Source organism: Coturnix japonica, chromosome 4 (assembly GCF_001577835.2).
Source record: "Coturnix japonica isolate 7356 chromosome 4, Coturnix japonica 2.1, whole genome shotgun sequence".
Lineage (NCBI taxonomy): Eukaryota > Metazoa > Chordata > Aves > Galliformes > Phasianidae > Coturnix > Coturnix japonica.
Window position 1 is genome coordinate 2,579,718 of NC_029519.1, and position 23,086 is coordinate 2,602,803.

General features: G+C 43.1%; 1 protein-coding gene across 4 annotated transcripts in view; it reads left to right on the plus strand.

Moving 5' to 3' along the window:
• The first annotated feature begins 210 nt into the window (after positions 1 to 210).
• The window catches only part of HTR2C (5-hydroxytryptamine receptor 2C), a 191,180-nt gene continuing 168,304 nt past the window's right edge, over positions 211 to 23,086 (plus strand). For all 4 annotated transcript variants that reach the window (XM_015860223.2, XM_015860226.2, XM_015860225.2 and 1 more), the window contains exon 1: positions 211 to 967. The gene's annotated coding sequence lies outside the window, so the exon portion shown is untranslated. The remainder of the gene's footprint in view (positions 968 to 23,086) is intronic.

Sequence of the window (23,086 nt, forward strand, 5' to 3'; positions counted from 1 at the left end):
CCAGGCTGAGGGGCTCTTTCCTTCCCTGTGGGCTGTCTCCTTGCCCTGAGCCAACAGAGCTCCTTCTGGGCTCTGGCTGAGGCACCGGGTGGGAGCTGCAGGCATCCGCATCTCCAGCAGGCTCGTGTGAGCAATGTGCCTTTAAGACTAGCAGGAGAGCAATAGTATCCCCCTCCCTCCTGTTAATTGTAGCATGTTTTTCAGCCATGCTTTCCAGTCACATTCGCAGCTTGTGAGAGAGAGGGAGCAGCGCTGAAGCTCCCCGGCTGAGCGCTGTTTGTGCCGGCAGGACAGTGTGTGCTTGCCCACGCTGTGGGCGCCTGCGGCTGATGGACGACGGAGCTGTGTGCTGGGGGCAGGAGCCCCGTGTGCCCCAGTGTCAGTGACACCGCTGTATCCCTCACCTCCTCACCTTGTCTTTGGCTGTGTCCTCTGACGTTCTGGCCCCTCCGGGAGCTGTGTGTTCTGCCGGTGCTGGGGTGATGCGGTGGGAGCTGTGCGGTGCCTGCCAGGGGATGCTGTGGGCTTCCGTGGGATTGCTTGGCTCCCAAAGTGACTGCAAGTAACTCCAGGTTAGGACTGCTTCTCGGAGGATGTCCTGTGCATTTCCACCTGTTTCCCTCCAGCCTCGCTACGGAGTATTTGGAGTATTTTGTTTGCCCCTGCCAGTGGAGGACAGAGTCGGAGGCCTCCAGAGGGTTAAGAGCATCTGCCTTTACGCTAAGTGTTCAAGCAGGAAATAATCTGCAGAGATACATGTGCAGCAATTCAACTGCTGCTGCTTTCCCAGGCTGCCGCCGCCACTGCTGCTCGGTGTGTGTCAGGAGCTGCGCTGCTTGCAGAAGATGCTTTCTTGGTGTGTCCGAGGTGCTGGGCATGGCAGCAGAGCCCCTGCTCCTAGGGCTGGGGTGAATATCTCCATCCATGAGGAATTATGTTGACCTGCAGGCTCTGCTGGCTCAGTGAGGTAGGTGCTGCTCCCTGTGCAATGCGCCGTGAGCTTTATCTGTGGGATACAGTTCCCTTTTCGTCCTGGGCTATGCTGTCAAAATGCATTTCAGTGGGAAACAGCTTCAGTTTGCAGCCTAAAGCTGGACGGAAATATGTGTCTGTGTTTTTTGTGCTTGCAGCAGGAAGGGAGAGTGTCGGGTATCCTCAGGGATACCTTTCATGCCTGGCAATAAAGTTGTTGCGCTTAATTGGAACAAACTTGCTTTGGTCTGTGAAATGCACCTGGGAGCTCTGCTGCTTCCTGACACGACCTTTGGAAGGGGCTGGCTGCAGCACACGGGGTTATGTTTGGTTCAGGTGCAGGCATACAGTGCACTCTACAGGTCCCTCAATTTTGCTCCTGTGGATGTGGGGAGGATGGTGGACGTCCACATGGAGACAAAGTGTTGCTGGCAGGGAGACAATGTTTTCTGGAGGAGTGAGATTACACCAACAGGGAAAAGGAGGTGCTCTGCACTGAGGGAGAGGGGATTTGAAGGTTCAAAGGGATGATTTTGGTACTTGGAAGCAGAGAAAGAAATGCGTTTTAGGAGTTGTCTGAGTCTGATTTGTGCTTTGCTATCCCAGCTCTGTGAAGAGGAGCTCTGTTCATCTCTGCTAACCGCTTTACTACCTGCAGCGTTCAGTTGAAGCTATTTTAAAATGATTATTATAATTTTTGTACCAATAGCTAAGGAGGAAAATCTGCTAATGCCAACAAATTTCAACATCAGGTTTCCCCAGGCTTGCTAAGGATGGTGCCTTCTTGAGGAGTCTCTCTCAAGACCAGCAGCAGCCCAGGCTGTGCCTCTCTCACCATCAGACCATTCATTCTGCCTTCTCGTGAGACTGCCAGTGTGTGCTTTTCTCTGTAAAGACTGAGCTGAAAGGGAAGTTCTCAGACATTTTCCCCTGGAAAAAGCAGAGTGGTGTGCACTGGGTACTGATTTGATACCAATTTGATACCAGTGTTCATGGCTAACTTGTATGTGTGTGTGTTTGCATGTTGGTTTATGAGCAAGTGATCACAGAGCTTGCCAATGAGACCTGACCATGTGGAATGGGTGGGCACTGCCTGGGTTATGTGCTTATGTCACATGGTGAGAGGCTTGTGCGCATTCCTGGCATTGCAGGTCTATGGAAACAGCACGGCCAATGGTGCCACTGCTGTGAAACTGTTCCAGAAGTGTTTCTGTGGCATTGTAGCAGAACAAATGTGTTATAACTGCACTCTTTGCAGGGGAGAAAGGGCAGGATTGTCATGTTCGCTGTAAATGTTTTAGTCACTGTTGTTATCTTTGGGTTTCCTGACTGAGTTGCCACCTGAGCTGGTAGCTCAGAGCATTTGTTGATGCCTCCTGAACTTCCCAAGACTGTTCTGCCGTGCTCAAATCATCTCTAGCTCATCTCACAGGGAAGGCTCAGGAAATTCTCCCCTTCTTATCAGCAAACTGGGGCCAAATGCAGGAAAGAACATGCTCTTTTTTCAAGAAGAAGATATTTGTGGAGCCTCCTTTGGGATCTGTTGGGAAAGACCTCTGCTGCTCTGCAGGGCCTCTGTGTTGGTGGTGGAGCAGCAGGAGTGGTCTGGTGGCTTTGCTGCTTCTATGACACCAGAAGCCAGAACCCAAGGGATGGAGGCTGCAGTGGTGCTTGGGGAGCAGCTGCTCCACTCTGTCCTGCGAAGGGGTGCTCCTTGCTTCCCAAGAAGGAGGCAGAGCTGGGCAGCAGCGCTCCATAGCAACGCACACATCTCCTGCAAATGGGAGAAAAATCTCCTGGTTTCACTCAGAGGTGGAAATATGAATGTGTGAACACCCAGTGGAGAATCTCAGCAGTGTAGTGCTGGTATAAAGCCATCTGAATGGCTTCTCTATAAAAATGCGTTTATGAAATACGATGAGCATTAAATAACCAAATTACCTCTGCAGGAAACACTAGAGAGATTATATGGGAGTCATCCTACTTATTGCTATTTGCAGCCAGGCAGAATGGTGATTAGAGCTGGCTGAATTAAAGCACAGCGTTTCTCGCAAACATGCTTACAAAATTCAGAACAAATTTGGTGCTTGCTGGCCAGCAGCAGTTTTGGCTGTTCTTGTGCCCCTGTTCCAGCAAGTGCATTTTTCATCAAGTACTTTTGCTAAAGCAACACAGTGTTGGAGCTTGTTCATGTAGGCTGAAGGTGTGAGTGGGAATATGTGCCTCATAGCTGTACTCTCATCTACTTAGGGAACAAAAACACTCCATTTGACCTCCTGATTATTTCTAAACAGTGTTTCTGGTCAGTGACAGTTTTACATTAAACTCTTAATTATATGGGTGTCAAGAGCTATTTGCTGAAGTTAATTATGGTGATTTTTTTTTTTTTAAATTGTAATTTATTAAATGAGAAGTGATCAGCACTGTGTGTCACGTGTGCTGTACTATGATACATCCCCTGGTCCAAGAGTCACAAAAGAGCATGGCTTGAAGAACAAGGGCAGGGTGTTCGGTATGGCCCATGGGTGAGAGCTGCTGAGGCCCATTGCCAAGACCCTACTGCGTGATGGCGGAGTTGAATATTCATTTGGGTCCATTGGTGGCCTGGGATCATCCATCTGGCTGGGATCCCTGTGAAGTTTGCTTCTGAAGCAAAGGCCTGGCCTCATCCTGTGCTGCACTGCTATAGCTTGCCTGTAGTGTCCCCTCATTGGCCAAAGGCACCATGTAGCATGATGGCAGACTAGTGCAATGGGAATTCAGTGGATCTTCAGGAACTGCTTCCTGCAGGATGATTTTCCTGGCTTCTGTGGGGGTACAAAAGGAGCTCAGTAATTAGGTGCCTGCGGTCTTCCAGCAGCCATTTCATTTCGATGCTTTGGATGCTGCCTGGAAACCAGCTACGGGTGGTCAAAGCCTGTGGGCCAGCAGCACCTGTTGAGTCAAAGGTAAAGCTGCTGTTTTGACAGTGACCGGAGTCTTTAAGAGATTGTGCTGCAGTTGAAACCTCTCTGGCTTTGAACCACTTATAAAACGTGTTCACAGTAGGTGGTGGCATCAGCCTCCTCGTAGTGAATGCAGATATTTATATTATGCAAAAGGTTTTCTTGTTTTGCTGCATTCAGATGATGACTGGAGATACCATTCCTGTTAGATAAAAAAAAATAATTGAGTCTGACTTTAGAGGTGAATTCAAAGAGCAATTTCTGTTTAATATATATAGCAGCAAATAGGAACAAAGCTGCTTAAAGATTACTTTAATGATGAATCATTATATGGTTCTCACCAGTCTGAAAAGCACTAGAAGTCAAAATGGAGTGCTAGGGTTTAATCGCTTAGAAAATTTGTAGGATGGGACTTGTATTGTAGAGAGGGTATTTTACCATATCAAGGTAAAAATACTTTTGAGATGCAACGGCATCAAGTGACTTTTCATCCATAGATGAGAGGCAGCTGCTACCTATCGTGTATTGTTCAGGAAGGTTATTCTCTTTGGCTGTTAGTTACTATTGAGAATATCTTTAAACTTCGGACTGATTTCCTTCTTTCCCCCTGCCTGCTCCCCATTTTAGAACAGATGCTGTCATATTCCTTCTTCCTTTGAACGTTATCGTTGTTGCTACTAATCCTAATTAAATGCTGTAAATTTTAAAAATCAGATTAATCCGAGCCATCGGCCCAGTGCAAATGCTGTAATAATTGGAGATCATAAAATGTTTGAGGGACTGTGATTTTACTACAGAGCTGCCATGGCACACGGCCAGAGATCTCGCTACCCACTGGTTTTGTCAAAAGATACAAGTTGTCATTCCTTACTCCACTCCTAAATAGCAATTAAATGTTCCAGACACATTCCAGGTGTAATGGTGAAACTGAAGCAGGGAAATCCATCAGTTCAGAGACTGATGCTGTTGATGCACGTTTGTGTTGGTGGCCTTCATGCAGCTCTTCTGTTCCTGCCTTGTCCATTTACTCCATTGTATATAGGCAGTTGCTATGGCAGAGGAAACAATGGTAGCATGAGTTCTGTCCCATGAATATTATATATTGAGGTTTACTCGGTAGACTTGCAACAGCCAAAATGTGGAATTAAGAAGTGGGTTTCCTTTTTGCGTACTAAGCAACATTCATGCAACATTTAGCCAGGAATGCCCAACTATGTTCTTTTTCAGCATCGCTTTCAGGAAGCTCTGGGCAGATGTGTATGATTTTATAATAGCTATTGCTTACAAAGGAGGACAAAATTACAGAAGCATATTAATTATCTACAGTTTAATGTATATAGTGGTTTGCAAACAGCTATTGTGGACATTGTTATCTGAAAGACTGCAATTTTAATGGTTCTAAAGGGGACAATTGTAGATCTATTGAAACTCTTACAGTTACGGTTTAATTTTAATATGGGTCCTATTTGGAAAAGCCTGTATTTTTATTTTATTTTATTTTATGGTACCCAGTTTTATGTGCTTGGCTTATGGCAATAAAACCGTAGTTGAATGCTGCAATGAATGCAAATATGTCTGCATGAAAGAGGACTCTTGCCTTAATAATGTACCCATTTTAATTGCTGCTTCCTCTGTTTTCTAAAATCATATGCAAATATAAAACCCAGTGTGAGCCCATAACTCTGAACAGTGCCGCAGAATATGGCAAATGCTCTCTGATTGCCCAGATTTTCACCAAAGTGATTGTTAAGATCCTGTAGTTTGACCAACTGGTAACACAGGGTATAGCAAATGTTACGCAGCAATTTCTTCTTGCCTTTCAGAGGCATATTCAGCCTTGATTAAGGAGTGCAGATCAGTGGGACTCAAATGTGTCCTAAGGGTAGTTGCTTTGGTGAGTAATTATTTCCAATGCTTTAAAAAATTAAAATCTCCAATTGGAATTTATTTCCTTCCTCCATATGTTGGATCTTTTTCTGCCTTTTTCTCCTTAATTAAGGAGGTTGCTGCTAGTAAAAGTCATTTCACGTGCTGTTGCTTGGCCGCCTTTTTGCTCAAGTGATTTTGTTTAAACTCTTTGCACGCAGTCTGTTTTCAGACACTTAAATCAGGTTACATTTTCCTCCCTTTTTTGGGGGGGTGGGGCGGGGGGAGGAAATATTTTGAGCTGTGGATCTCAGAGGTGGGTGTTCAGGGTCAGCAGAACGCTGCTAACCTTCTCATTGACTCCATACGCAGAAACAGCATCACCTTTCTAAACTTGGACAAAAGTCTAAGAGTGTCATTAGCTCCTGCAGGTAGTGACCTTAGGACTTCATGTGCTATTTATCTGTCATTACTCCTATATATATGCTTGAGTCTGTGATTTCAAACACCCAATTCAACCCCCCCCCCCTCCCCTGCAAGTGGGATAAGTCATCCAGCACAGCATTCTTTGATCCTATATGAGCAGGCTTGTCTTTTGCTGTGTTAAAATGCCCAATCTTTAGCAGAAAAGAACTGAGTTGTTTGTCTGCAGTCATTCAAGTCTGTCCCTATCTACCCTTAAGCAGGTACTGAGCAGCAATGGGATGCAAAGCATTTCTCTGTAGGCCCAGTTAAAGGCACTTCCATTCACTGATTGTTCCTCATTAAAACTATATCTTGCTGATTATCAGTGGTTTTTAGTGTTCTGTAGTAATTTCCTGTAATGATATTATTACAGTACTTGGTGTGTCACCAAGCTGTTAGCAAAATACAAGTTGCAATGTGAGCACAGCTGCTATATTTATTCCCACAACCTGCTTTATCAAATGTGCTAAAAATCATGTCAGGATTATCCAGTAGGTCTGATGGGCTTCCCACTGTGAGCCGACACAGAGTGCCCTGAGGATGCAGCCATCTCTGCTGCTTTCCCTTTCCTGATACCCACTGGATGATACTCTCCAGGAGAGACTTATCAGACTTCTATTTGTGTTGAAGTCTCTTAAAACCACCCAAGACAAAGATAAAGTAAAGTACATGTTTTGTTTGAGCGCTGTTCTATTTCTCCATACTTCTTGTCGACTTTGGGTTTCCTGCTGGCACTTGAGGAGTGAAAATAAAGTAAGGGCATTATGAGTTCAGTCATCAAGCTGTTCCTTTGTGATTTTGATCTGGGGAGCCTATAATTGCCAGGATAACTATCCTGTCTGCCTACAACTGCTGAACTCAAGTATTCCTTTGGTGTCTGTCATAAACTCTACAGTTCAGCTCCTCATTGCTGGCCTCCAGCTCTCTTCCTTAGCTTCATCATTGTTTCCCTTTGCTCCTCTCTTGAGTTGTAAGTACTTCCAGCAGGAAAATGGAACAAAACCTTTCCTTTTCCAATCACTGCAAATGGTTTGCACATTGCTTTCTATTTCCTGCTATTTCGTATTTATTATTTTAGCACCCCTTATCTTTGGGTCTCAGTATGACTCCACCTGAACTATTTTTCTTCTTTTAACCATCCTTTCTGCCATCCTTTTATTTATCCCTTTTCCCCCTCCTATGGTCCATTTATTTCTTTGACATAACAATTACTGACAGCCTGGTATCCTGTCTCCAACAGTGGCGAACAGCAGATGCTTAGAGAAGAATACAAGAAACAGGGTGAGAATATAATAACCCTAATATATCCTGCCAGCAGCGATCAGTATCACGTATGCCTGACTGTGCTGTGAATGTGTTTATGCACAGCCCAGTGGGGGTTGTAATGCCTAAAACCATGTGGGTGAGGAAAGGATAATTTTACAAGGTGGCAAATTTTCTTGCATAGCTACTGCCCTCTCCTTGCTTTGCTTTGCTTAGCACATAAAGCTGCAGCAGTGCCATGCTCGTTTCTCAGCAGGTCATTTGCAGGGCTCTTTGCATCTGATGGAATAGTTTGTATTTCTTTCCCTTGGAGGTTTTTTTGCGGTGGTGAAATCCTTGTAACACAACAGATGTAGCGGGAAGTGTGATATTGAGAGTGGAATAATCATGGCTGTGCAGAGGAGAGAGAGACACAAGCACAATTCCACTCTGCTTATGGAGAGGTTACAGGTGTTTGGCATGGTTGCCCTGTGGGCAAGTGAGTGAAGCACCACTGAGCCCTGGGGAAACAGGGTCAGGTGTGTGCTGACAGCAGTAGAGAAGATGATGCGTTGTAGGTGCTACTGGAAATCCATCAGTTGCTGGCTGGATTGAGCTAAAGCAAGAAAAGAAGTGTGGTAACACTACAGGGAAGTCTCTTTAAGGATGTTTTTTAGACTAAATGGGAAAAGTGTTTTGGTTTTTAAGTTGTTGGATTTTATAATATATTTTCTTTTACTCTTTGGCTACCATTGTACTACTGGGGATAGTGCAGTGTGGTCATATTTCACTGTCATTTTAATAATGTGATATAAATACTAACACCACATTGTTACTATCTATCTACACACACACGCACACATACGCTACGTATGTATTTCTGGCAAATAAAGAGGAAGAGGATAAGGAGTTGTTGTAAAATACGAAGGGTATTAATATCTCTTTCACTCTTCTAGTACAACAAAAGCAAACCAACCAACCAAAGCCAAACAGACATTAGACATCTAATTATCAGTTCATCACTTATGCACTTTGTTACCATCAGTACTCCAGCAGCCAACACACCACAGCTGGATTTAACCTCAGCTGGCGGTCAGATTTACTGGTATGAGGCTTTTATTTGAGTTGTGTTTTCTTCACACAGTATATGTTCTTATTGTGGTTGTTGCTTTTTTCATTGCTAGCTTGTAGAAGTCCTTGGCTCCCTCTTAGGGTAACATATAAAAGACTAACAGGAAGAAAAAGGCATTCCTGTTGACATGACAAGCCTTCAGTACCTGTCTCTTTGCTGTTCAGCTTCACCAGTAAGAGAATAAGGCTCATTCTCTTAAAACAGATGAGTCCATAAATCTCTACAGCTCCAGATACTCCAGTGCACACCATGTGGCTGTTGAATAGGATTGGACAGTGTTCTCTGCCTAAATTTTCCTCCACTCCCAGCAGTATAATAGTGCCTGTGGTGAGTTCTGCCAGGTGATCCTGGCAGTGGCTTTAGGGGATGCTCAGCAGAGGTGGGTGGGTGAAGTCCTCACTGAGCCTTTCCTGGATGAAGGTTTCTGACTTTGTGCCAAGCTGTACGTGCTGTACCTCAGGACTGTCTATGTAAATCAGCTAATGTGCTTTTCTGCCCTGGATTTAGAATTTCTGTGATGCAGAAGCAAGCTGTATCGAGAGACTTGGGGCAAAAATATGCCTGCTGATAGATGCTTTAGAATCCATATAAATCATCTGTAAGTACAGCACATTCTATTCATTTAGCCAGTGACAGTGTTATTTAGGGGTGATACCACGTAGTCACAAAGTAATAAGGACTGTTTGAGAAGAAAATATGTGCTAAAGCTCTTAGGTGTAATGCTAATTTAAGTAAAATATGTGCTCTGTTTGGGCTGTGGAGTATTTCTCTTGGAAATCTTAATAACATTCAAGCTTCGGATATTTTAACATCAGTGTTCTTCAAAACGAAGATGCTATGATTAAGAACATCTAGGCTCGTTTTTAGTTTGGGTTGATTCATTCTGTTTTTAATGGGCATCTCAGCAGTAGGGACACCTGTGCCTATGTAATGTATTTTAATATGGCCTGATGGTGTATTCCCCCCTCACCATGATGGAAAGCAGAGGGGGGCAAAGTTGTCCTCATGCTGTTAATGCAGGTCACGTTTCAAGTCAGGCTGATGAGCAAGGACATCGGTATTATGCAGAGATATTGCTCTAAGAATTTGTTAATGCTGATACAGTGCATGGAGAAGAATGTAACTCTCTCTAAGAGCTGAACAAAAATAAATGTCACAAACAGAAATCTCCTAACTTCACATTAAATGAAATCATAAATATGCCAAAAGGTAATACAAAAACCATTCAGACAGAGGTGATAACTGCACAGCTTTTCATTTCTCTAAAGGTTTCTCCCTGTTTGTGTGAATGTTATGTTGCAAAACCCCTTGCTAGAATGACAACCTTGTGCTACCTGCCGACGTAGTTTGGTTAGCTTGGAGTTATCATCATTTGCTGTGCAGGTGGTTCTTGTCATGATGCAAATATTGGGAAAAACAAATCTTAGTAATTTTAAGAGCTCCTTTATGTATTTCAAAAGATAAAGTGCTTTCTTTTTTGTTTCCTTGTGTTTTAACCATTGGAATGTGAATGAGAGCATAGCTGGATAGCAGTGGTGAAAGATTGCCCTCTTTATTGGCAGCATTAGCTGATGTGAATGCTGGATGAAGTCCTCTGCAGACTGAGCAGCATTACTTTTTCCAAGGTGAGGTGAAACGTTTTAGTCTGTGCTGAGCCCTCAAAGAAATAGATGCCATTAACCGGAGATTTAAACTTTGTCTCTGGCTGCTGCTGGCTGTCATTTTTATGATGATTCTCTTTTAACTTCTCCGACTCCTGCTGTATAGTTGGTGTTGATTTAGTCTGCCAAAATAGGCTGGAGACACCTGCCTCATCTTGGGCTTCCAATTAATTTTCCCAGCTGTTGCTGTGTATAAAGGTACCATTTTTCCCTGTCTCTTTCAACTGTGTCATGGCAAATGAAGACCCGTCCAGGAGTGCAAATCTCCTTCTGCCCTACCGAGGCAGTCAGCGCTGTGTGTACAATGGGATCTCTTCCATTGCTTTTTAATCTGTTTGGCCTAACAACTCCCTTCTCTTCTCTCCATACCTCTCAGGAAATACTGTTTCAAAAGATACAGATTTTTTTATGTATCTTATAGGGGGTATGAAATACCTTGCTCTGTAAAAGTGTGTGGGAGATGTTCTGTGGTTGAACCAGGTAATGAGAGACCTGGGCAGGGGTGCACAGACTGAGCAGGGTTCTTGTTTCATAGCTAAAATCACACATCTTGTATTTTTTTTTCCCTTTTCTTAAAATCAGATTGTTCAACTCTATCCAAACCACAGGCTGTTGTCTCTACAGCAGAAATCATCACCACTCCTTAAATGGATATAAAGATATACATGGATATGGATATAATGGATATCAAGTGCATGAATTCTTACAGTTTGCAGTGTAGCTCTTTAATGCTTACAGATGTATTCACTTTTTACTGTTTGAGTCCAAAGCTCAGGATACTGAGCTTTGTAAAGTGACACAAAGCAAACTGACTGTGCTAATCTCAGGGTTCTTCATTGCTTTTGCAACGCTGACAGATTGGAGGGGGGAGAGATTTTTTTGCATGCTGCGTTGCTGAGCTAGTTATGCTGGCGACAGGTCTCCCGTGACTACATATCTGTTCCCAGGCAGAGGTTGTTCAGGTTGCAGTGAGCATATGCTTTGCTGAATGAACCTGCCTGATCAGTGCAGCCAATGTGAGCAGCTGTGAACATCTCTTGGCTCTAACGCTGTTGTATGTAAAACGGGGCGATGCAGAAGAGGGAGGTGAGATCTGAGCTGGCTTTTGTGCCTGTTTCAGAAATATTTTGCCTGTGCAATATTCACAGTGTCACTTTTGTGAGTGCCTGCTGTTAGGGATGAGTCTTGGAGAAGTGACCAGCCATTGCTATAAGGCAAACACCAAAGTTGGGCATAATGCTTTCCAATATGGCTGTAACCTGCTCAGTTTGTCACCTGGTTATTAGCTGTGGCTGAAAGAGGAACTAAATCCAGAATCCAAATGAAAGATCTCAATGTGTATGTAATAGTATAACAAAAACAGCAACAAAAAATCAATTTTTACTCTCTGAATATTGTCATTCTACACATGCATCAACACTTCTATGTATAGGCTGTGTCCTGGTTTGTGGATTCCAGGCCCATGAAGATAACTGTGATGAGGAGAGAACTATCAGCCACATCACTGCCCCCAGCAGTGACGAATGCACATCCCTCAATGGATTTTGCAAGCGGATTTATAGTCTTCTTACGTTGGTGTAGAAGATGGTATCTCCCAGAGACAAGCAAAAAGCTCACAGGAAACACTTTATGAATAATAATTACATGAATAATAATTACAGCACTGCATTCATCTTTGACTGTTTAGAGTGCCTGATGGGGCTGGATGTGTAATGGCAGCAGTCCCTGTGAAGATGGAGTAGCACAGGGGCCAAGTTTGAAACATCTTGGTATGATTACATAAGATAGTTCAGTTTAGTCTGAAAGAAATAATATTTGATTGCAGAGGGAAGAGAAGAAAGGAGCAAGCCTGTTTTTGAATGTTTGGAAAGTGTAGCTCCTTTTGGACAAGAGACATTGCTTTCTGCCTTTTTGTTTCTGCACAAACGTAGATGTTGATTCCTGAAAAGATTAAAAATCCACGGACAAATTACTGCCTGGAACTGTTGCTTCTGTCTTTTCTAACAGCAATTCCTGGTGTGCTATATAGAAACTCATTGCCATGGCAGTGGTGATGTATATGCAATTCTGAAATGTGCTACATCTTTAATGAGCTCTGAGGCAAAATTATCTGTGAACAGCTCTTTGGTTATCAGAAAAGCTTTTGAGAGTGCTCAATGTTTGCAGATTGTATAATCTATTTCCTGGGTATCGGGGCAGTTACTGTTCACAGCTGAGCTCTGTGGAGGGTTGATTGTTTTTGCTGATGTGGTTTTTCATTTCTGGACAACTTTTAAAGGTAGTCATAGAATATAACATCTCCAGATGAAATGTCTTCCCAAGTTAGTGACTTTTTATGTGGGTGATGATTGTGGGCAAGGAAGAAGGATATTAACAAGGAAAGTTGTATGTGGATTTAGTGAATAAAAGCTATAATGATATTTATGTTACTTCTACATCCTATTCAATCCTTTGAACACGTGCAACAGCATCTTTTTGAATGCTGATCAGTGCAGCTGATGTAGTTGAGGTGGACCAAGGGTCCCCATCTACTGAAGGGCTTGAATCAAGACACTGATCCATCAGAACAAGTATCTTACTGTTCAAGTTCACGCTGTGTGGTTATTAACAGTGCTGAACCAAGGCGTGAAATCAGAAACACACAAATGTGGGCAACAAGAGTCTCCAAATACTACGTTCTGAATATGGGTGGTTTTTTGAGGGGATTTGTTTTATGACTTAATTTTTGCATGACAGCAGTTTCTCTGTGCTTATAAGACAACAATTTAATTGCATTCTCTATTTTTATAGCAGGCTCTAAACAAGAATTACTGGAAAGTGCTTCTCATAATGTTGACAATTCTCCTGTTTATAACACATTTATTTGTAGGCCTTTCATGGCTGTGACACACATGTACATAGAGAAGTAGTACATATTTATAGGCTATGTCTGCAGTTGAAGGCAAATAAGCAGGTTTTGCCTTTAGTGGGATATTTTCCTGTGTAAGGACTCTGTTTTTAAATAGTGTGGATAATAGTGTCTTTGCTATCTGAGGAGTGCATGGGTATGACTCACAATGTCATAAATACTACTGCTATTACAGCAAGCATCCAAGTGAAATTACACAAAATTATACATTTGCCAGGGTTCTTTTCTCTCACAGCCAAACTTCAAAATAGGAAGCATTATTATGTATTTCTATGCATTTGAGTTGAATGTTCTTGGTGGCCCACTAGACAGTAGGCCTGGACATTGTCAATAATCCACACATCTCTTATATTAGCATGTGGTGCTTGTTCACTGATGTTCAGGCCATGTGATACTGTGAGCTGGTCTGGGATGCTCACAGAATCACAGAATCACAGAATTACCCGGGTTGGAAGGGACCTCAAGGATCATGTAGTTCCAACCCCCCTGCCTAGCAGGGCCACCAAACATACACATTTACTAGATCAGGTTGCCCAGGGCCCCGTCCAACCTGGTCTTGAACACCTCCAAGGACGGGGCATCCACAACCTCACTGGGCAGCCTGTTCCAGGACCTAACCACCCTTCTAGTAAAGAACTTACCCCTAACATCCAACCTAAATCTTCCCTCCTTCAACTTAAAACCATTTCCCCTAGTCCTGCTATTATCAGCCCTTTCGAAGAGTTTACTCCCCTCCTGGGAGTAAGTTCCCTTCAGGTACTGAAAGGCTGCAATGAGGTCACCCCGCAACCTTCTCTTCTCCAGGCTGAGAAGAGCTTCTTCTCAGGGCCATCTGCCATCCGACCTGTCAGTGCTGACTCTTGAAATTATGGAGATGCAAGGTTTGTGGACTTGAACACCATGTGGATCCATTGCCTCACCAAGCCCACTGTGCCTTTACTGCACATCTTTTCCTAAATGAGAGATGATTGTTATTCAAAACTCATTTAACAATAGTGAACTAAGACTGAACTAAGATTGAATGTTATGTCTAGGTTAAACATCTTGGCAGAGCTGAGAAATGACTGCAAGCTCTCTGGATAGCAGGGTCCAGCCTTTTCCTGATAGAACAATCATACTTCAGACTTGTCACATTTGAGCTATACCCACGTGTCTTTACAATTAGAGGAGTTACAAATAGCTCAGAAATTAAGAATGTTCTGTCTTGAATATGGGATTTCTGAAAACCAGCTAACACTGTTATTTTTGAATTGGAATCTGTTGAACAAAACAGTAACTGGGCAGATGAAAGAAAACAGTACATGCGGTTGTTCATGTCAGAGTTGTTCTGTAGCTGGAATCAGTCCATAGTAAAGGCCGCCTTCTCTCCCTACTTGATGTTCTTGTTCTTTATCAAGCTTCTAAGAAAGTTCCCCTGCTGATTGCCTGGGGTGGTATTTGCTGTTGGGGTAATGGTCAGATTGTCCCATCTTAGTTCAGGATGCAGAAGTGTGTGAAGAACTCTGTGTCCAGGCAGCTTTTCTGGAGTCAAGCTGCAGTCCCCAGGCAACCATAGTCCGTGCTGCTTGGAAATCAGTTTTTTTTGCAGTTAGCTTAAGGGCTGGTAATGCAGCATGACACTGAACCCTGCCAGTGAGATAACTGCTCATTGAGCTGTGGGGAACAGCAGGAGTCTGTTCAGCTCTGTCCCATTTACTTAGGTTTGGGAGAGAGGCGGTTTCAACAGAGCTGGTGCTGTGATGCTTATGCCTTAGGCACAGGTTTTGTAGCAAAAATGTGCTGGAGCTTCCTTCTTTTCCATCCAGGCTACGATGAGGTCAGCTCTAACAAAGTGCAGCCCCTTCTTTCTCAATCTGGAAGTAGTTTTCTGGAGGTAGGCATTTTTGAGAAAAGAGAGAAGACAGTTTTTCCTCTTCCTTTTGTTGCAGTGATGGAATTAAGATCTCAACATTTCTCTTGAGTACTGCATTTCAGTTATCTTTTCCTCTGGCTAGTTGGGGTGTTCAGGCTGACAGGAGAGCTCTGGCTGCGTGGTGAACAAATTAAAAGTAGCCGACTGTGATTCCCAGCCATCGTGGGCTTATGCCTCATAGTGGTGGACAGAAAGAAAAGGCCAGTTGTTCCATTCTAAGGGTTATAGTGCTCACTTGTCTGGGACACACAGCCTGAGCAAGCTTTTTCTCATTGAGCTGTCAGCAGGGTATCTGAATTCACAGCTCGTGTACCACGCAGGATGATGTTCCTGATGCAGAAGCTGGGAATCCTAGTATTGGAATCCACATATCAAAGCTTGTTTCCTGCTTTGTTTCCAGAATGTTAGAATCTGACATTAAAAGCTGGTGAGTCCCCCTTGATCATGGCTGAGCTTTGAGCAATGCTGCCTCTATTGCTTACTACATGTCTGGAGCTGCTGCTTATGCAGTATAATCTATGTTGCTGTTGCCCAAACTGCTCATCACCAAAAAAGTAGTACTGAAATCTGACAGAATAACATAATTTAACAAAGGTTTATCTTAACCCCTTTTTATGTCTCTCTTTTCCTGTCTTCTCACAGTGACAAGTGCTGGAGTCCCTCCAGCTGTCAGTGGACTACAGGGCCTGGGACCCTCCTTAAAAAGCTTTTCTGCTTTATTTCTTAGTGGTGTGTTTGTTTCCATGGAAACCTCCCCCCCCACTCCCAACCTAATTGAAATGATGAAACTATCAGGTGCATAAACAATGCTGTCATTAAAGAGCAAACTCTGTCCAAACAGATGCTCGTTCTGTGCCCTATGAGGTAGGTAGTGGGACAGCAGCAGAGGTTATGTGGCCACCAGAACTTAGTGGGAACCTATAAAGCTTTGGAAAGCTAACAAGGCCAGCTGCTGCACCCCTGAAGTGGAGTATCGTGTGGCTGGTGTTCCTTAAGGTTGCCACGTCCGTAACAATTGTGTCCACAGGAAAGTGGGAGTATTTTGCCTCTATCAAAATTACATGCTTTATTTACATGTAAAAACCTGACTGCGAAGTTGATATTGAACAGATTTGCAGCAGCTGTTAAAAACAAAAACACAACAAAAACCCAAAACATGTATACGTGTGTCGTTGCCAGTAAAAGTGAAGTAACCAGAAAACAGAAGCATAGAATTATAAAGGTTGTGAAAAACCTCTAAGGTCATCTAGTCTGGTTGTAAACCCATCAGCACTATGAGCTCAGTGCCACATCTCCATGGCTCTTGGGTGCCTACAGAGGCTGTGACTCCACCACTGGGCAGCCTGTTGCAATACTTGACCTCCTTGCTCCTGATGTATTCTGATGCAAGCTAGGATGCTATTAGCCTTCTTGGCCACCAGGGCACACTTCCAGCATCTCATGTTCAACCAGCTGTCCACTAACACCCCCAGATCCTTTTCATCCTTACAACTTTCAGCTGCTCTGCCCCAAGCCTGTAGTGCTGTATGGGACAGTTGCGACCGAAGTGTGAGCCCCAGCACTTGGTCTTGTTGAAGCTCATCCCATTGGCCTCAGCCCATTGGTCCAGCCTATCTAGATCCCTCTGTAGGGCTTTCCTACCCTCAGGCAGACCCATGTGTCCCTCCCAGCTTGGTGCCATCTACAAATGTTCTGAGGGTGCACTCAGTCTCTGCTGTCTGCATCCAGGCAGTCTTTGTGTGTGATGTGCTGTGTCAAATAAGAGTTGTTGATTAGTATTAATGTTTCCTATCCCACTTGTACCCTGGCATAACATGAACTGCTTGTGGCAATGTTTTCTTCATTTCAGTCCCTCCGCTGCTGTTGTCATTGAAGGAGAACATCAGTCACAAACAGAAAAATCAAAGCGTACTTGAATGATGTGGAGACAAAAGTACTTTGTGAAGCTTTTCCAATACTGTTATATTGGTAACCACTTTTTATAAGTGCCATATTAGCAGGACAAAACTCACTGCTTGACAGAGTTTGCAGCCCTTTTCAGAAGAGCTGTTAGACTGTGAGATGAAATGTGGCTTTGCACCTGTAAAAATATTTGTATCTCTATAAAGACTTCAATTTTGGTAACCAGTCTAGGTGTCTTTGTTGTAGTTATTAAGGACTACTAACCTGCACAATTACTGCTTTGAGAGAGATGTGAGTTTATTTTGGAGGATGTGGAGAATAATTTATTGCTATTTAAAAAGCTGGCAGAGTTTACTTGTTTGCTAGCAAATAGTATAGAAATTCGAGGATTGTCACAGCAGAGAAGCCTTCAGATCTCTCTTGTTTGGTGTCTCAGCCATGACAGTTACAGGGTCAGATCATCCCAAGAAAGGGAGGAAACTTATATTAGAGTTGAGGTGATTTCTTCTGGAAGTAGAAGAGAGAGGACAGTTGAGATACGGGGAAGGTGTTGCCACTTTTCTACTGTGTTCTTCTGTTGCTTTGGTTTATGAAAATGAGATGCTAAGGATCTCCTTTCTGCGTTGCTACTCACACAGTCACAGCCTGAGGACTGCAGGGGCTGCCTGAACTCAACACAGGATCCATCACATTACTGGTCGTGCCTTGGATCATGCTCAGAATAGAAGGACGTGGCCTGCAGCCTGGAAGCAAGTAGTGACAGGGCTTATGCAGTGTCTGGGGGGGTGGTCAGATTGTGGGTTTACTGTTCATCAGCTGATGTGATGTGCAAGAGCAGTGACTGCTTTTAGAAGCACTGCAAGGTGTCTGCAACTCTGTGTTTCTGAACTGTTTTCCTCTATCTGTGAAATAAACTAAGGAAAGCAATTTTCCATTGTTCTGTTGTACAATTATAGCTGAACATTGTTCTTTCCTGTGATGGAATCTTCCCATTCATCAGTTTAGATCAGCTCTGCTCTGCCTCCTTTCTATAGCTTCTGCCAGGTTTTTGTGTTCGTTGTTTGTTTTCCATTAAATTATTGCTTAGATTAAAATAGATGAGATACGATGTACTTTTTGCATCAATACTGCCAGGATCTGAAGCCTAAAATAGAGCTGTGCTAACAGGTGCAGATATTCCTTATCAACAAATAGTTCCTGACTGTGTCTTTCAGTGATTAGGTTGAATGTTCTTGCTGGTCTTGTAAGGGGATACCATTTGGTTATCACGTTTGCCTTGGTTAAGTCTTTCCTTCTACAGAATGTTATTGGATTAAGCTTTTAACAGGCTTGTCTTCTGGTCTTTGGAAAGACCCATTTTTCACAGCACATTTTCTTTTGATGCCTGATTCAAAGCCCATTGTAATCAGTGTAGTCTCCCATGCATTTAAATGCAGCCAAATCAATGGCTATGCATTTAGGAACAAGGACTATTGCTCACATCTGCGTGGTGGGAGGATTCCATCTTGAGTGCCATGATGTTGAAAGAGACTTGGGTGTTGTGCTGAAAGCCAACCACATGTGAGTGTCAGTAATGAATGCAAACGTGGCCACTGAATATACCTGCGGAGGAAGGATTGTTACTTCTGTATCACACACCTATGAGATGGCTGCCTCGGCATTTAGCCCCGCTGTGATGTTAACACTTTCTATAGAAGATTATAAGAATTTGAAGGGAATTCCTCTGTATTTTGGGGAAAAAAAAAGAAAAAATAGAAAAAAAAGAAGTCTAAAACTTGTGTATTTAATGACAGGCTCAGTCTAGCTAAAATAAGGTTAAGAGGATACTTATCAAACAGTATAAATACAGTGGCAGGAGCTTTGTGGTCACAGGAGGTTTCTTAAGCTAGCAGGCAAAAATGGAACTGTATAGATCAGTGCATGGAAGCTAAAATTAGGCTGATGCGTGTTGCTAAGAGTGCAATCCTGAAAAATCTTACCCAACAACACGGTGGATCTTTATCACTAAAAGTTCTTAGGGATGTATTTTGAAGGTCATGATTGCTGACTTTTGGAGTAGCTGTAGGAGTCTCTAATTAAAGATCTCTGGGTTATACCATATGCATGATTACGTTGTGTTAAAACCATCTCCTCTTGGCCTTAAATCTCTTGGCAATTCGTACTCACTGACTCGAGTGAGCTTGGGAATAAGTTCTTTCCAAGTCATAGAAACATAGAATTACCCAGGTTGGAGAAGACCTCAAAGATCATCACGTCTGACCACAGCCTAACCATAGTACTCTAACTCTAACAACCCTCTGCTAAATAGTATCTCTGAGCACCACATCCAAACAGCTCTTAAACACATCCAGGGACCACAGCCTTTCCTACCTAGCCTGTCCCTCTTGAAAAGTCAGTAGCCCTCAATCACAGCACTCCAGCTGCGGGAGTAATTCCACCACGTTTCCGTGATGGCAACTATATCAAAACTACCCAAACACACAATGGCCTCCAGCTCCTCTTGTTTATTACCCATGCTGCGTGCATTAGTGTAAAGGCACCTGAGCTTGGCCTCCTTGCAAGTGGCAGTAATCCTAATACCCTCATGACCATGCTCAAGTGTTTCCACAGCCACCAACCTTACAACAATCCTTGTGTTCTTCCTACAAAGTGGTGAGTCATCACCACCACCATTGTCCAGTTGTCCCTGCAGAGCACTGTACCTGTTCCACAGGGGCAGCTGGGGGGGCCGGGGACTCACCGGGGGGGCACACCTGCATCGCCGATCAGGGGCCTTATGCCACTGCCCTACATCCCCCGATTCTTTGTCACTGTTCCTAGCGGGAGGAGATGGTAGTGGGTTCACCGCAGCAGGAACACTGTCTGCATGCTGGTTCTCCTCTGTCGCCTGTTTTCAAGGTGGCAGGGGGTGATGTACTCTGTGCAGAGCCTCATCTGGCTGCCAGGATCTAGGGGCTGATAGGGTTTGGTACCAGCAATCAATCTCCCTCTCACAATCCTTTATGCTCCTCAGCCTCTCCACCTCCTCCTTTAGGTCAACCACAAGGCTGAGTAAGTAGTTTACCTGGTCACATCATACACAATTGCTGCCTCCCTCACCCAGCACTGCAAAGCCCAGGCTCCGGCACTCACTACAGCCAGGGACCTGCACACCAGCGTCTTGGTTTGGGATCTCAGTCTGAGTCTCTTCATTTTTCTTGACAGCAGCCTTCCTATCATGCACATGCGAGGCCTCAGTCTTGGTCTCCACAGACTTCTTGGCTGCCACTTTCCTTGTGTGAGAGCAGTCATACCATTAGGTATTAATTCCTGTAAGGATGTAATTCCTCTGCAATGCCATGCTTTTTAAAAGGATTTCCCCCTCCCGTTTGCTGGTTTGATTTAATATTTTCCATGCCCTTATTTTAAATTGATGTTTCTTAGAATATCTTTTGCCAGAGGAGCTTTTAGTTTTAATGTTTTCCACTGTATATGAAATCACCTTACTGATGCTCATGGGTGTTTTCTCTTGAGAGTGAGAACTCTAGCTAAATAGTCTAGGCAAGTAATGAAATGGTCTCTTTAATAAGAAAAAAAAACCAAAAAACAAAAAAACCAAAGAAGGGGGAAAAAAGACAACCATTTGAAATGGATGTATTAAGTAAGAGAAAAGAGGATGGATGGGAGAAGTTTTCTTCCTTCAGGGAACCATCACCACAGATCTTGGAATTTTATGGCACAGACCTACTTTTGAGATGACAGTTGTTTTATTTTCTTTTATTTTCTTTATACCATTTTCTATGGTAACGCTGAGTAATTGATGTCTGTTAAGTGACATGTTCCATCTTTTTCACTACTGTTGGTAAGATGCTCAGCATTCTTGCCATGGATATTTTAAGATTCACCAATCAAGTTTAGATTCACTAGATCAATCAACTAGTATTGTATTGCTAGAAAATAATAACTTTACCATGCTCTGTCTGCTTCAGAGTGCTTCGGTTGCATTAATAAAGCTTTGGGATGTCCTTGCACTGTTGATGCTGTTGGATTGCAGGCCGGTGCTTTCAAATGAAGTACAAAGTTTAATTATCTCTTTCAGCTTCCATCCTTGCACCTTCCATTATGTTTGGATAAAATCTGCCCTTCCCTTGACAAACGTTGGTTGCTTCTGTTCACCTTGACTCCTTTCCTAACAGTTTTCCTAACAGTCTTGCTGTTTTTCTCAAGTGTTTGCTGCAGGTACGCTTCAGAGGTTGGGTTGTCTGGGAATTGGTTTGAGGTTGAAGAGGTCTTTGTAGTGTCTGCTGGCATGCACTAACCTAAAATCTGATTGGCTTTTTCCTGAGGTGTCTGTAGGTAATGACAGCTTTTACAGAGATCAAAGGATGTTGTTCCAATTATGTTTAAAATGTGATTTTTGTAAGTTTTTTTGTAATTCCACATTTGAAGTATCTACGATGCAGAATTTTGGGGTTTTCTTTGTGAGATTTTACCTTGTGGTTTTATTGCACAAAGGTTTTGTAGTCTTCTGTAGAGGTCTGAGTGTTGAAAATGGATAATCTGCATTTCCTAACAAGCTTCAATTCTACTTCAGTTCCCTTTGGTTTGGGTCCTGGCACAAGACCTCATGGAGTTTCATAGGATTAACTGCATGGCAGACACCGTGCTAGCGTTTATTCAGTTCAGTGCTAACACAGGTGTTCTGTCCTTCTGTTGGATTTATATTTGTTTCTGTGTTGTATTTTACCACAAAAGCATCCGTCTGGAGTTCTTGCTGCAGAAAAAAAAAAAAATAAAAAAAAATAAAAAAGCAAATAATTTCCTATGTTCATCTACTGCAATATTATTCCATCATGTGCTCTATTCTTACTCAGCCCAGAGCTTTCATTTGTCCTTCCCTTTGTTTTCGCCAAAGCACATTAAGCATTTCTTGGCCTGAAGATGCGGTAAGATGCAGTGTATTTTTGCTGTCAAAAAGAATGTTCCTATACCACCAGTCACTTATATGACTTACTTTATTCCTGAAAGCACATGATTCAGAAACCACTGTGGTCAGCTTGGGCTGAAGTCTGCTGTTCTGAGTGTACTTCTGCTTGAGGCAATGTATTTTGCAGTTGTGAAAGGAAAGGTTTCTTGAATATGAATGCTGATCATTAATAACGCAGGCTGCCATCATTCCCTTATTTTGAAAGCAGCTTTCTTCAGAAGAATATTTTGCAGGTGTCAGATCTTGTGTGTATGGAATTGCCATCATCACACTCTGTGTGATTCCACTGGGATCATAGGGTTGTAACGCTTCTGGAAACTTTTGTATTCCTTCAAATAGAAGTAAATAACTCTGCAGATGGAAATCCCAGACAGTACAGGATGGGCCTTAGCCTGAAATCTTGATGAAGCTATCGTGGTTATGCTGATAACTGAATCGCTCTCATTGAGTTGTTCTTTCACCGAGAATCTCCAAAATCCTTATATTGATTTGAATTAATCATCTGCCGTGTTAGAATGTATTTAGAATCATAGAATCACCATGGTTGGAAAGACCTTTAAGATCATCTAGTCCAACCTTTTCCATACCAGCAGTATTTCCCCACTAAAACCATATTTCTTAATACAACTTTTGAGTATTTCTTGAACATCTCCAGGGATAGTGACTCAGCCACCTCCCTGGTCACTCTTTAGGAGAGGAAATTTTTCCTTATATCCAATCTGAACCTCCCCTGGCACAACTTGAGCCATTCCTTTTGGCCTTCTGAGTGCTGTTAATACAGCTTAAGGTGTAATAGTGCTATCTTATTTTGTAACAAAGCAATAAAAACAAAAAAAGACACACATCTCTTTGTGGTCAGTGGAGCTGATGGCTGTTTGCTGATAGCATGGCTGTGGCCCAGGGGCTGCAATGGCAGTGCCGGAGCAGAGCTTTGCCTTACTGGCTGCTGCAGGAACCAGGGCTGAGAAACTTGCCTCAAACATCTTGCCAAGGACACAGAAACGGAAATAATTTCTGAGGTTTTGAGTCTATTTATAACTACAAAGAAAAAAATAAAAGTGCTTTTTTGAAGGCAAAAATTGCACAAAATGTCTCCTGTCAAAATTTCACTTGTC